Below are 6,000 nucleotides of genomic sequence, written 5' to 3' on the forward strand. Positions count from 1 at the left end.
CAGAGGCAGCCTCATGCTGCCAGCATCATGCCCAGCCCCTCAGAGGCAGCCTCATGCTGCCAGCATCATGCCCAGCCCCTCAGAGGCAGCCTCATGCTGCCAGCATCATGCCCAGCCCCTCAGAGGCAGCCTCATGCTGCCAGCATCATGCCCAGCCCCTCAGAGGCAGCCTCATGCTGCCAGCATCATGCCCAGCCCCTCAGAGGCAGCCTCATGCTGCCAGCATCATGCCCAGCCCCTCAGAGGCAGCCTCATGCTGCCAGCATCATGCCCAGCCCCTCAGAGGCAGCACCAGGCTGCCAGCATCATGCCCAGCCCCTCAGAGGCAGCCTCATGCTGCCAGCATCATGCCCAGCCCCTCAGAGGCAGCCTCATGCTGCCAGCATCATGCCCAGCCCCTCAGAGGCAGCCTCATGCTGCCAGCATCATGCCCAGCCCCTCAGAGGCAGCCTCATGCTGCCAGCATCATGCCCAGCCCCTCAGAGGCAGCCTCATGCTGCCAGCATCATGCCCAGCCCCTCAGAGGCAGCACCAGGCTGCCAGCATCATGCCCAGCCCCTCAGAGGCAGCACCAGGCTGCCAGCATCATGCCCAGCCCCTCAGAGGCAGCACCAGGCTGCCAGCATCATGCCCAGCCCCTCAGAGGCAGCACCAGGCTGCCAGCATCATGCCCAGCCCCTCAGAGGCAGCACCAGGCTGCCAGCATCATGCCCAGCCCCTCAGAGGCAGCACCAGGCTGCCAGCATCATGCCCAGCCCCTCAGAGGCAGCACCAGGCTGCCAGCATCATGCCCAGCCCCTCAGAGGCAGCACCAGGCTGCCAGCATCATGCCCAGCCCCTCAGAGGCAGCACCAGGCTGCCAGCATCATGCCCAGCCCCTCAGAGGCAGCACCAGGCTGCCAGCATCATGCCCAGCCCCTCAGAGGCAGCACCAGGCTGCCAGCATCATGCCCAGCCCCTCAGAGGCAGCACCAGGCTGCCAGCATCATGCCCAGCCCCTCAGAGGCAGCACCAGGCTGCCAGCATCATGCCCAGCCCCTCAGAGGCAGCACCAGGCTGCCAGCATCATGCCCAGCCCCTCAGAGGCAGCACCAGGCTGCCAGCATCATGCCCAGCCCCTCAGAGGCAGCACCAGGCTGCCAGCATCATGCCCAGCCCCTCAGAGGCAGCCTCATGCTGCCAGCATCATGCCCAGCCCCTCAGAGGCAGCCTCATGCTGCCAGCATCATGCCCAGCCCCTCAGAGGCAGCCTCATGCTGCCAGCATCATGCCCAGCCCCTCAGAGGCAGCCTCATGCTGCCAGCATCATGCCCAGCCCCTCAGAGGCAGCCTCATGCTGCCAGCATCATGCCCAGCCCCTCAGAGGCAGCCTCATGCTGCCAGCATCATGCCCAGCCCCTCAGAGGCAGCCTCAGGCTGCCAGCATCATGCCCAGCCCCTCAGAGGCAGCACCAGGCTGCCAGCATCATGCCCAGCCCCTCAGAGGCAGCACCAGGCTGCCAGCATCATGCCCAGCCCCTCAGAGGCAGCACCAGGCTGCCAGCATCATGCCCAGCCCCTCAGAGGCAGCACCAGGCTGCCAGCATCATGCCCAGCCCCTCAGAGGCAGCACCAGGCTGCCAGCATCATGCCCAGCCCCTCAGAGGCAGCACCAGGCTGCCAGCATCATGCCCAGCCCCTCAGAGGCAGCACCAGGCTGCCAGCATCATGCCCAGCCCCTCAGAGGCAGCACCAGGCTGCCAGCATCATGCCCAGCCCCTCAGAGGCAGCACCAGGCTGCCAGCATCATGCCCAGCCCCTCAGAGGCAGCACCAGGCTGCCAGCATCATGCCCAGCCCCTCAGAGGCAGCACCAGGCTGCCAGCATCATGCCCAGCCCCTCAGAGGCAGCACCAGGCTGCCAGCATCATGCCCAGCCCCTCAGAGGCAGCACCAGGCTGCCAGCATCATGCCCAGCCCCTCAGAGGCAGCACCAGGCTGCCAGCATCATGCCCAGCCCCTCAGAGGCAGCACCAGGCTGCCAGCATCATGCCCAGCCCCTCAGAGGCAGCACCAGGCTGCCAGCATCATGCCCAGCCCCTCAGAGGCAGCACCAGGCTGCCAGCATCATGCCCAGCCCCTCAGAGGCAGCACCAGGCTGCCAGCATCATGCCCAGCCCCTCAGAGGCAGCACCAGGCTGCCAGCATCATGCCCAGCCCCTCAGAGGCAGCACCAGGCTGCCAGCATCATGCCCAGCCCCTCAGAGGCAGCACCAGGCTGCCAGCATCATGCCCAGCCCCTCAGAGGCAGCACCAGGCTGCCAGCATCATGCCCAGCCCCTCAGAGGCAGCACCAGGCTGCCAGCATCATGCCCAGCCCCTCAGAGGCAGCACCAGGCTGCCAGCCCCTCAGAGCCAGCCTCATGCTGCCAGCATCATGCCCAGCCCCTCAGAGGCAGCCTCATGCTGCCAGCATCATGCCGCCCAGCCCCTCAGAGGCAGCCTCATGCTGCCAGCATCATGCCGCCCAGCCCCTCAGAGGCAGCCTCATGCTGCCAGCATCATGCCCAGCCCCTCAGAGGCAGCCTCATGCTGCCAGCATCATGCCCAGCCCCTCAGAGGCAGCCTCATGCTGCCAGCATCATGCCCAGCCCCTCAGAGGCAGCCTCATGCTGCCAGCATCATGCCCAGCCCCTCAGAGGCAGCCTCAGGCTGCCAGCATCATGCCCAGCCCCTCAGAGGCAACACCAGGCTGCCAGCATCATGCCCAGCCCCTCAGAGGCAGCACCAGGCTGCCAGCATCATGCCCAGCCCCTCAGAGGCAGCACCAGGCTGCCAGCATCATGCCCAGCCCCTCAGAGGCAGCACCAGGCTGCCAGCATCATGCCCAGCCCCTCAGAGGCAGCACCAGGCTGCCAGCATCATGCCCAGCCCCTCAGAGGCAGCACCAGGCTGCCAGCATCATGCCCAGCCCCTCAGAGGCAGCACCAGGCTGCCAGCATCATGCCCAGCCCCTCAGAGGCAGCACCAGGCTGCCAGCCCCTCAGAGCCAGCCTCAGGCTGCCAGCATCATGCCCAGCCCCTCAGAGGCAGCCTCAGGCTGCCAGCATCATGCCCAGCCCCTCAGAGGCAGCCTCATGCTGCCAGCATCATGCCCAGCCCCTCAGAGGCAGCCTCTTTTTGCCAGCATCATGCCCAGCCCCTCAGAGGCAGCCTCATGCTGCCAGCATCATGCCCAGCCCCTCAGAGGCAGCCTCATGCTGCCAGCATCATGCCCAGACCCTCAGAGGCAGCCTCATGCTGCCAGCATCATGCCCAGCCCCTCAGAGGCAGCCTCATGCTGTCAGCATCATGCCCAGCCCCTCAGAGGCAGCACCAGGCTGCCAGCATCATGCCCAGCCCCTCAGAGGCAGCACCAGGCTGCCAGCATCATGCCCAGTCCCTCAGAGGCAGCACCAGGCTGCCAGCATCATGCCCAGCCCCTCAGAGGCAGCACCAGGCTGCCAGCATCATGCCCAGCCCCTCAGAGGCAGCACCAGGCTGCCAGCATCATGCCCAGCCCCTCAGAGGCAGCACCAGGCTGCCAGCATCATGCCCAGCCCCTCAGAGGCAGCACCAGGCTGCCAGCATCATGCCCAGCCCCTCAGAGGCAGCACCAGGCTGCCAGCATCATGCCCAGCCCCTCAGAGGCAGCACCAGGCTGCCAGCATCATGCCCAGCCCCTCAGAGGCAGCACCAGGCTGCCAGCATCATGCCCAGCCCCTCAGAGGCAGCACCAGGCTGCCAGCATCATGGCCAGCCCCTCAGAGGCAGCACCAGGCTGCCAGCATCATGCCCAGCCCCTCAGAGGCAGCACCAGGCTGCCAGCATCATGGCCAGCCCCTCAGAGGCAGCACCAGGCTGCCAGCATCATGGCCAGCCCCTCAGAGGCAGCACCAGGCTGCCAGCATCATGCCCAGCCCCTCAGAGGCAGCACCAGGCTGCCAGCATCATGCCCAGCCCCTCAGAGGCAGCACCAGGCTGCCAGCATCATGCCCAGCCCCTCAGAGGCAGCACCAGGCTGCCAGCATCATGCCCAGCCCCTCAGAGGCAGCACCAGGCTGCCTGCATCATGCCCAGCCCCTCAGAGGCAGCACCAGGCTGCCTGCATCATGCCCAGCCCCTCAGAGGCAGCACCAGGCTGCCAGCATCATGCCCAGCCCCTCAGAGGCAGCACCAGGCTGCCAGCATCATGCCCAGCCCCTCAGAGGCAGCACCAGGCTGCCAGCATCATGCCCAGCCCCTCAGAGGCAGCACCAGGCTGCCAGCATCATGCCCAGCCCCTCAGAGGCAGCACCAGGCTGCCAGCATCATGCCCAGCCCCTCAGAGGCAGCACCAGGCTGCCAGCATCATGCCCAGCCCCTCAGAGGCAGCACCAGGCTGCCAGCATCATGCCCAGCCCCTCAGAGGCAGCACCAGTCTGCCAGCCCCTCATAGCCAGCCTCAGGCTGCCAGCATCATGCCCAGCCCCTCAGAGGCAGCCCCAGGCTGCCAGCATCATGCCCAGCCCCTCAGAGGCAGCCCCAGGCTGCCAGCATCATGCCCAGCCCCTCAGAGGCAGCCCCAGGCTGCCAGCATCATGCCCAGCCCCTCAGAGGCAGCACCAGGCTGCCAGCATCATGCCCAGCCCCTCAGAGGCAGCACCAGGCTGCCAGCATCATGCCCAGCCCCTCAGAGGCAGCACCAGGCTGCCAGCATCATGCCCAGCCCCTCAGAGGCAGCACCAGGCTGCCAGCATCATGCCCAGCCCCTCACCAGCATTCTGTGCCACCATGTGCCTCGGCAGCAGAAATTGAGAGACTAGTAATGATACTGAGATGTCATATAGAACAGTCCAGCTGTAAATGCATCTTATAAAGTATACTACACTGTTTAATATATATATTTTTTTCTCTCCATAGGTCGAATGCTGGCAAGAAATATGTTGCCTATGCCAAGCTCTTTTATAACCGTTTTCTTGCTTGACATGTTATTTTTGACTTATGCCTAATTTCTTACAATAAATAAAATGTTATCAATGTTTGACATGTTTTTTGCCTCTTTAGTATAGTAGTTGGGTGTAATGTTAATTGAATATAGTTGGGGATATTCAGCATGAGACTATATCTTTTTCAACTGATAATGCATCTTGGAGGCTGCTGCAACATGCATTATTGTTATGAAAATGCACTGGACACATGCAATTCAGCATCCAGGTTTATGCGAGGAAATAAGGGAAACACTCCCCACACACCTGCAGTAGTGACACCTGTCTTTTTGTCTTCACCAACAGTGATGCATGTGTGGGTGTCCCCAGTGTTCCCCACCCAAAAATATGCATCACTGCATGTGATTGGGCAAGCAAACCATGGGACATTCTTGCATGTTGTCAATGTGGGTGTAAACACCCATTGTATGTGGGTGAGAAATGACACCCCAGGAATACCCACACATGTGCCCTTGCCCACTATTAGTGATGAGTGAGCATGCTTGGCACTGCTCGACAATCGAGTAGCACCATTATTTAAGCCAACATGCTCGGCTCACCATTGCTGGAAGTGATGTCCCCAGTATTCTCGGTCTACTGTGGATAAGTAAACGGAACACCCCAATCACCACTATGGTAGGGGACAGCTTGGCAATTCCCCCACAAATGGCACTGCATTCCTAGGCTGTGTCCACCAAAAGTAATGACTTGGGGTAGCCCAAGATTTACTCGCCCACTGGAAATTAGTAATGCATGCTGGTGGAGAAAACTGGGGACACCCTGCATGTCATCATTGTGGGCAGGAACAGGCCAGGAAAGCCAAAACACACATCGCTATTGTGATGGTTCTGGAAAAGTTCCCAGGCTTCCCCTGCAGTAACGTGTGCATGGTGGATTTGAGTATCACAGCTTAGATGCAACAATAATACAAATTCAGATGTAATGAAGAATTCTGGTGGTTTATTCAACGCATTTCACGGTCTCCGACCCCTTCATCAGGAAAACACAAAGACAAG

At 62.0% G+C, this 6,000-nt stretch overlaps 1 long non-coding RNA gene across 1 annotated transcript in view; it reads left to right on the plus strand.

The window, feature by feature from the left end:
• Window positions 1–5,040, plus strand: part of LOC143789318 (uncharacterized) — a 61,670-nt gene extending 56,630 nt beyond the window's left edge. The window contains exon 4 of the long non-coding RNA XR_013219101.1: window positions 4,920–5,040. This is a non-coding gene — a long non-coding RNA (uncharacterized LOC143789318). The remainder of the gene's footprint in view (window positions 1–4,919) is intronic.
• The last annotated feature ends 960 nt before the right edge of the window (window positions 5,041–6,000 follow it).

Source organism: Ranitomeya variabilis, unplaced genomic scaffold, assembly GCF_051348905.1.
Source record: "Ranitomeya variabilis isolate aRanVar5 unplaced genomic scaffold, aRanVar5.hap1 Scaffold_171, whole genome shotgun sequence".
In the NCBI taxonomy this organism is placed as follows: Eukaryota; Metazoa; Chordata; class Amphibia; order Anura; family Dendrobatidae; genus Ranitomeya; species Ranitomeya variabilis.